This window comes from Aotus nancymaae, unplaced genomic scaffold, assembly GCF_030222135.1.
Source record: "Aotus nancymaae isolate 86718 unplaced genomic scaffold, 86718_ANA_hifiasm-v0.15.2.pri h1tg000062l, whole genome shotgun sequence".
NCBI classification, from domain to species: Eukaryota; Metazoa; Chordata; class Mammalia; order Primates; family Aotidae; genus Aotus; species Aotus nancymaae.
In genome coordinates, this window is record NW_026988476.1 from 25095081 (window position 1) to 25103206 (window position 8126).

Sequence of the window (8126 nt, forward strand, 5' to 3'; positions counted from 1 at the left end):
CCTCCATTTAGAGATAACCATTTGGCTAGATATAAAAATAGGTTTTGACTAGCCAAATTATCTTCTGAAAGTCCTTCTAAATTGTTAGGAAGCAAACAAACTTGCCGATTAAATTGATTATAAAAAGTTGTGGAGTAAGGATTAAGTTTTATGGAAATCCCATATTAAGACTTAAAAAATAAGTTTACTTGGCTTTTGTGACATAGTAATGGTTTCATGGATGATTTTGTCCTTAATTTGGAATTTGGAACTTTTTTTCTTTTTGCTCTACATATTCAGAGAAACTTCCCTACTAGCAAACTATAGAAATGATTCCTGAAAGTATAGTCTTGGAATCCAACTTTTAACTTTGATTGATTCCTATGGGAAGAGATAGGAGACTTTAGAAGAAATGTATGATATACACTTATAATACACCCTAGGAATAGGTTGTAGTGAAAAACAGAGGCTGCCTGTGCCTGAGAGTTTTGGGAGAGGAATGTGGGGGAGGAAAGTGAACTAAGCTAGCTAGCTTTCCTCACTTTGTAAATTATCCTTCTGTGACAGCTTCCTGCAGTAACTTTAGTAACTACTAACCTTTGATTGAGTACCTACTTTGAGTGAGATACTATTCTAAGCACGTGTTTTGTTGTTTAAGCTTTACAACAGCCCATTTAGCAAATACTACTATTTTTTCTTTTCTTTTCCTTTTTTTTTTTTTTTTTTTTTTTTTGAGACAGGGTACTTTTTTGCCCAGGCTGGAGTGCTGTAGCACAAAAACAGTTCACTGCAGCCTCCACTTACCAGGCTCAAGTGATTCTCCTGCCTCAGTCTCCTGAGTAGCTGGGACTACAGGCGTGTGCCACCATGCCCAGCTAATTTTTGTATTTTTTGTAGAAACAGGGTTTTGCCATGTTGCCCAGGCAGGTCTTGAACGCCTGAGCTCAAGCAATCCGCCTGCCTCAGCCTCCCAGAGTGCTGGGATTATAGTTGTGAGCCACTGTGCCTGGCCAAATATTGTCGTTTTCTCCCTTACACAGATGAAGAAACCAAGGCTAAGCATGATTAAGTAAAAGTTCATGACGCTAGTAAGTGGGTTGGGCTGGGACTTAAACTGGAACCCAGATGGTCAATTGCTATATTTCAGGTCCCTTGATAGTTATTTAAATATGATGCCACTGACACAAAATAGGTTTTAGAGTTGGGTTTTAATCAGTTGGGGTTCTCCAGAGAAACTTAACACATAGGGATACACACACACACACACACACACACTCAGATTTATTTTAAGGAATTGACAAACCCACTTGTGGGGATTGGTAAGTCTGGAATCTGCAGAGCAGGCCAGCTTGCCAGAATTTCAGAGAAGAGTTAGTGTTGCCATCTTAAATTTAAAATCTGCAGTCTGGAAAATCAGGTAGGGTTTCTATATTACAGACTTGAGGCAGAATTGATTCTTTTCCAGGAAACCTTAGTCTTTGTTCCTAAGGCCTTCAACTGAGTGGATGAGCCAACCCACATTAGGAAGAGTAATTTGCTTTACTCAGAGTCTACTGACTTAAATATTCATCACATCTAAAATAATATCTTCCCAGCAACATCTAGACTAGTGTTGACTGGGCACCCTAGCCTAGCCATGTTGACAGACAAAATCAGCCATCACAGGTTTCATTTTTCTTCTTGGAAGAGAAAGGGGAGGATGAATCTCCAAATGTGATTCATTCAAGACTGATAATAACCCCAAGATGAGCCTGCCCCAAGTGAAAAACCAGTCTCATGTGTTGGCAATCCTTTAGCCACAGCCATGCAAATGTAGCATTGGCCAGAAGAGGGCGCTGCCTCCTACTCGTGTGACTACGTATATGGAAACCAATAGGATGGACGAGATTTGGACGCTACTTTCAATTAATTATTATTTTTTACAGCCTCTGATTTCACTTAGCGTAACCTTTGATAGAATAAATGCCTGCAAAATTTTAGTATCACGGTGGGACCAAGGCACTCCTTAGCAGTACTCAATGTTTATGTGCAATAATGCAGGAAGGGCAGGGTGCAGTGGCTCTCACCTGTAACCCATGCACTTTGAGAGACAAAGGCAGGAGGGTTGCTTGAGTCCAGGAGTTCAAGACCAGCCTGAGCAACATAGTGAAACCCCATCTTTTTAAAAAAGTTAAACATAATAATAAGAAGACTTGGAAAGATTTTATCCTTTGGCTTTCCTAGTGTGTTATAGCTGATCTGTCAAGGCAGAGTTCAGTTTTTCCAGATCAGGCAAATGCCAGCTGATGCTGGGAGGAGGAACCTGGGGTATTTAGAGATTGAGAGAAGACACCAAGAGGAACTCTGGACCTCCAGATAGTTGAGGAATCTTGAAACAAAATACAGAGGACAGGTTTGGAAGGTTGCACTTTGTGTCCAGGTTTGAGAGAATAATACTGCAGACCCCTCTGGCAATACAGCGCTGCCTAACAGAGCAGTTAATCTGATCTGTGGATTCTTAATTGGAGGTGGAAATTCACATAACTATAGTTATTCTTTCCTCATTAATCATTAAAAAGCTACCTCCTCCTCTGCTTCCGTTTTAACGACAGCCTACGTTTGTGCAGCACTGGTCTTTGTGGAAGGTTGTCCCATCCCACAAGGAACAGAGCAGGTACTAATTATTTCTGATTTCTGATTTACAGTTGAGGAGACACAGAGAGTACATGGTTTGCTTTGGCTTCCCTGTAAGCCAACCCTGGGAGGGGACCAGAAGCCTGGGGCCTGATTTTTACCCCTGTGCTCTTTCTCCTATCAAAAACACATTCGCAATTCCCATACACTGCGATTTCTGGTGTCCACTAAAGCTGAGTGTATGCCTACACTGTGACCCAGAAATCCTACTTTTAGGAATCTGGCCAACAGAAATGCATGCATACAACCACCAAAAGACATGTGCAAGACAGTTCATAATTTGTAATAGCCCAAACTGAAGAAAACCCAAAATTCCATCCACATAGAATGGACAAATAAATGGTGGTATTTTTAGATAATGGAATGCCATATAGTAATGAGAATAAATAAGAAGATCTATGTACATTGTGAATACATTTCACAAATACATTATACATAAAGTTCAAAAGCAGGCAAAATTAATATAAAGTTTTAGAATTTAGGTTAGTGGTGATAACCCACAGCATTGGTAACTGGCAGAGGAACGAGGGTGTTTTTTAGGGTGTCGCCAATGTTCTACTTCTTGACTTATGTAATGGGTTCACTTTGTACAAATTCATGAACTTATGCACTGACGATGTGTGCTCTTTGATGTATACATGTTACACTTCAATCAAAAGTTTTTTAAAATCCTGGTTTGTTTACACAAATTACTTTTACATGAGAAGACTTTAATTCTACCGAAACTTAGCTCATCCCTGCTTTAAGAAGCAGCAGCCTTGTTTACTGCTCTTCTCTGACAGCATACCAGCATTCCCTGAAGACTTTCTGAAGGGTTGTGAGAGCAAGGCAACATCTGCCATTGCATTTTGAGTGTAAGAATACATTTCAGGGGAGCTGCCACATAGGAAGTTCATCCTCTGCCTTTAATACTACAAACATATGCTCTCTCTGTGTGTCCAGAAAGTAAGGAAGGAGAGGCTGGGCGTGGTGGCTCACGCCTGTAATCCTAGCATTTTGGGAGGCTGAGGCAGGCAGATCTCCTGAGGTGGGGAGTTTGAGACCAGCCTGACCAACATGGAGAAACCCTGGCACTACTAAAAATACAAAATTAGCTGGGCATGGTGGCACCTGCCTGTGATCCCAGCTACTTGGGAGGCTGAGGCAGGAGAATCACTTGAACCCGGGAGTTGGAGGTTGCAGTGAGCTGAGATCTCGCCATTGCACTCCAGCGTGGGCAACAGGAGTGAAACTCTATCTCAAAAAAAAAAAAAAAAAAAAAAAAAAAAGTATAACTCAATCAAGATCGTTGCAGGTGGAAAAAAGTAAAAAAAAAAAAGAAAAAGAAAAAAGAAAGGAAGAAGACAATTTCGAAGTGGGGCAGGCCAGATGCATCAAACATCTCACACAAATGGCAAAGCTCAGAACTCACTACAGTCTCGACCTCCTGGACTCTTGAATAGCTGGGACTACAGGTGCATGCCACCACACCTGACTCATTTGTAAATTTTTTGGTAGATACAAGGTTGCACTGTTTCCCAGGCTGGTTTTGAACTCCTGGGCTCAAGCGGTCCTTCTGTGTCAGCTGCCCAAAGCGTTGGAATTACAGATGTGAGCCACCACGCTGGCCCATATCCCATTTTTAACAGCTAATGGCACTAGTACTATCTTCAGGAAAAGCAAGAAACCCAACTCGTGCATCCTAAAGGTACAGATTGTACCTCCAGAGAAGAGGGATGTGAAAAATGGAGCAGCAAACTAAAACTGCTCAAAACTCCAGGGCAAGGCACAGTGAAGTCATAAATGGAACCAGATTTCCTGTTTCCCCAAGTACACCTGCTCCTCATTAGCCCTTACTGCTTCTTGCAGGACCAGTGGGCTTGAAAATATTAAAAGACAAAAGTATTACATATTCGATCAGGGGTTGGCTGTCTCTGTTCATGGCTACACACCACACACACACACACACATATGCACCCACACATGTACACACATATGCACATGCACACGTGTACATATAGACATGCATACACATGTGCTCACACATACATAATGCACACACGGACATATACAGAAAACATACACAGACATGCACACACACACACACTCCCTTGGCTCCTCTGCTGCTTTGGACTGCTCCCGCCACTTGAGCTCCTTGTATCTTCCATCTCATTGATTCTCTCCCACCCCCCAGGCAAAAGAGTAAAAATCCTGAAAAGCATTGCTAGAAATCCAGTTGCATACTTTCTCCAGCTAGACTGCTTTTGGAGGAGTTGACCCCCTTTCTTTCCTCCCAGTGGTCAGAGGGACATGGGATATGTGTCTGTAGTTTTTGCACCTCTCCATGATGGGGCAGTGGGGTTGGTTTCAGAACTCTGGCAGGCTGTACCACAGGTGTGTTTGCAACCACAACTGCAGGCTCATAGTGTGGGAACTGAGGGAGCCTGCTGTTCTGCCACAGGCTAAAGGAGTCCTGAGGGCAGAAGAGATACCTCGGGGTCTGCTGGCATAATTGGCATCCAACACCAGGAATTTTCTGGCAGTAGTAATAACTCAAAGCCAGGTAGATGGCACAAAGACATACACAAAGGTGTCCATTATAGCACTGTCGTCAAAGAAAAAAAGAGAAACAACAAAAACATCCAGCAAACAGGAAGTGTTAAATTATATATAATTGCCCAGGCATGATGGCTCATGCCTGTAATCCCAGCACTTTGGGAGGCCGAGGTGGACAGATCACTTGAGGTCAGGAATTGGAGACCGACCTGGCCAACATGGTAAAACCCCATCTCTACTAAAATACAAAAATTAGCTGGGCACGCTGGCACATACCTGTAATCTCAGCTACTCGGGAGGCTGAAGCAGGAGGAGAATCGCTTGAACTCGGGAGGCAGAGGTTGCAGTGAGCCAAGATCGTGCTGCTGCACTCCAGCCTGGGTGACAGAGTGAGATTCAGTCTTAAAAAAATAATAATATATATATGTATATGTATTTATATATATGTGTGTGTGTGTGTGTGTGTGTATATATATATTTATACGTATATACCATGGATTATCACACAGCCGTGAAAAGGAATGAGGCAGCTCTATATTAACCACCATGGAAAGAAGTCCAACCTATATTGTCAATGATAAAAGCAAGTTGGAGAAAATACATATAGCACAATCCCACGTATGAATTAAAACAATTTGTATGCACACACACACTGTTTCACAAGTTAGACTTCATAAAATGATAGAAAAACTTCTAGGAAGAAGGAGGAGGAGGAGGAAGAGGAGGAGGGGAGGGGGAGGAAGGTCTTGAAGGATACACACTCTACTATTATCAGGTTATTTCTGGGCAAGGGAGTGAAAGTGGGGGTCGGTGAGGAGGACTTTCCAATTTTGCCATATTTATTTCTCTGTTATTTAGGATGTACCAATAGTGCTTCCCTATAAAAACTATGGGGATGGAGTATGGAGGAGGCATGGAGGCACATTTAATGGGGATGTTAGCACAGCCAGAGGCTTCTAACATCCACAGTCAGGGCCAAGGGTGGGAAGCAGACGAAGAGTTGTGGGAGAGGCTCTAAGCTCCTGACCATGCATGACATTGTCCTTTTCTTGTTCTGTTTTCCCTTTCCTGGGTCTCTTTCCAAACCCAGGCAGCTAGAGAAGAACCCCTCCCTAGGAAAACCCAGAGAGGACAGCTTGGCTTGGCCCCAGGCCTTAGCAAGAAACCTCTTCTTTCCCCTAGTGCCCATTTCCTCAGTTTTTTTTGTTTTTTATTTTTTGTTTTTTTGAGACAGGGTCATACCCTGTCACCCATACTGAGTACAATGGTGCAATCACAGCCCACTGCAGCCTTGACCTCTTGGGCTCAACAGATCCTTCCACCTCAGTCTCCTGAGTAGCTGGCACTACAGGCACACAATGAGATCCCATCTCTACAAAAAATAAAAAATTATCCAGGTGAGGTGGTACGTGGTAATGTGTTGTGCTACTATATTACAATAGCTCTGATGTCACTAAGCAACATAGTGAGACCTCAAACTCCTGGACGCAAGTGATCCTCTTTCCTCAGCCTCCCAAAATGCTGGGATTACAGGCACATGCCACCTTGCCCAGCCTTCCTTGGGGTTCTCTTCCTGGGCCTTTTGCTATCACAGCAAACGATCTCCAGGGACTGAGGAAAAGAGGCTACAATAATTTGGCTGGCTTCCAATGGAGACCACTGTTGTTTTCTATCCAGACTCCTTAGAATTGCCTGGGGAGCTTTAAAAAAATATGTAAGGCTCACGTACAGTCATGCATCACTTATAAGAGACAGGGATGTGTTTTCAGAAATGCATTGTTAGGAGATTTCATCATTAGATGAACATCACAGAGTGTATTTACCTAAACTTAGATGATATTGCCTACTAAACAGCTAAGATATACTATAAAGCCTAATCTTGCTTCTAAGCTATAAACCTATACAACATGTTAGAGTACTGAATACTGTGGGCAATCCTAACACGATGGTCTTTGTGTATCTACACACATCTAAACAGAAAAGGTAATGTATTGTGCTACTACATTACAATAACTATGACCACACTAGGCAATAGGAATCTTTCAGCTCCATTATAATCTTATGAGATAACCATTGTATATGTTGTTCATTGTTAACCGAGATGTCATTTACGCTGCTTAGCATATAGACATATACAATGAAGTATGGAATAAATGTTTTATTTTAGCAAATATCCAATGCTGGATAAATAGAACATTTCTTTTATTCTGGAATGAGTGTAAATTGGTTAGGAACATTTTGAAAAGCAATTTGACAATACCAAAGTCTAAAATATATTTTTGTTTTTTTTTTTTTTTTGAGATAGGGTCTCGCTCTGTCACTCAGGCTGGAGTACAGTGGCATGATCATGGCTCACTGCAGCCTCGAACTCCCAGGGTCAAACGAACCTCTTACCTCAGCCTTCTGAGTAGCTGAGACTATAGTCACATGTCATGATGCCCCACTAATTTTTTTTTTTTTTGGTAGAGATGGGGTTTTACCGTGTTGGGCCAGGCTGATCTTGAACTCCTGGCCTCAAGCAGTCCTTCCATCTCAGCCTCCCAAAGTGCTGGGATTATAGGCATGAGCCCCCTTGCCCAGCCAAATATATTTTTGTACCATTTTGTTCAGCAATAAAACTTATCAGAATTTGTCCTAAGGAAATATATATATATATTTTTAAGACAGGGTTTCACCATGTTGGTCAGGCTGGTCTTGAACTCCCGACCTCAGGTGATCTGCCCGCCTTGGCCTCCAAAGTGCTTGAATTACAGGCGTGAGCCACCACGCCCGGCCTGGAAATATTTTTTAAAGAAAATGTGTGACAGTTGCTCTCATGATTCCTTTTATAATTGCTAAAAATTGGAAACAAATTAAACCTTCAACAAATGGCAGGTCTTACTACATTGGACATTTTGCAGCAATTAAACTGTAATGAAAATTTGTAACAATATGTAAAA

The 8126-nt window shown here is 42.0% G+C and overlaps 1 pseudogene; it reads right to left on the bottom strand.

Moving 5' to 3' along the window:
- Positions 1 to 248: 248 nt before the first annotated feature.
- LOC135270504 (small nucleolar RNA U3) lies at positions 249 to 331 on the bottom strand (annotated as a pseudogene).
- Between the last annotated feature and the right edge of the window lie 7795 nt (positions 332 to 8126).